Source organism: Merops nubicus, unplaced genomic scaffold (assembly GCF_000691845.1).
Source record: "Merops nubicus isolate BGI_N331 unplaced genomic scaffold, ASM69184v1 scaffold11780, whole genome shotgun sequence".
Classification (NCBI taxonomy): Eukaryota; Metazoa; Chordata; class Aves; order Coraciiformes; family Meropidae; genus Merops; species Merops nubicus.
This window is the reverse complement of record NW_008583633.1, coordinates 17,233-17,552: the sequence shown is the minus strand read 5'-3', so window position 1 is coordinate 17,552 and position 320 is coordinate 17,233. Positions and strand designations below refer to the sequence as shown.

Below are 320 nucleotides of genomic sequence, written 5' to 3'. Positions count from 1 at the left end.
AGTGGTGGAGTCCCCCCCCCTGGAGTGGTTTCCAAGCCGTGGAGATGTGGGGTGAGGGACACGGGGCAGTGGGGACCTGGCAGGGCTGGGAGAACTGTTGGACTTGATCTTAAAGGTGTCTTCCAACCAAACTGATTCTATGATTACATTGGCAGAAAAGGCCACACTGGGCTGGCCAGGAGCAGCAGGATCAAAGGATGGGGAGGAGGAGAGGATGGGGTGGGGGAGAACAGGAAGAGTCACTGGGACAGGGGCACAGCTGCCCTGGACCTGCTGCCCGTGGCCCCACAGAGCAGAGCAGGGCAGAGCAGGAGGTGACC

At 60.6% G+C, this 320-nt stretch overlaps 1 protein-coding gene across 1 annotated transcript in view; it reads right to left on the bottom strand.

Moving 5' to 3' along the window:
• Window positions 1–320, bottom strand: part of LOC103774181 (zinc finger protein 185-like) — a gene marked incomplete at its 5' end in the record, with an annotated part of 19,697 nt that overhangs the window by 2,183 nt on the left and 17,194 nt on the right. The gene's annotated exons all lie outside the window — the stretch shown is intronic.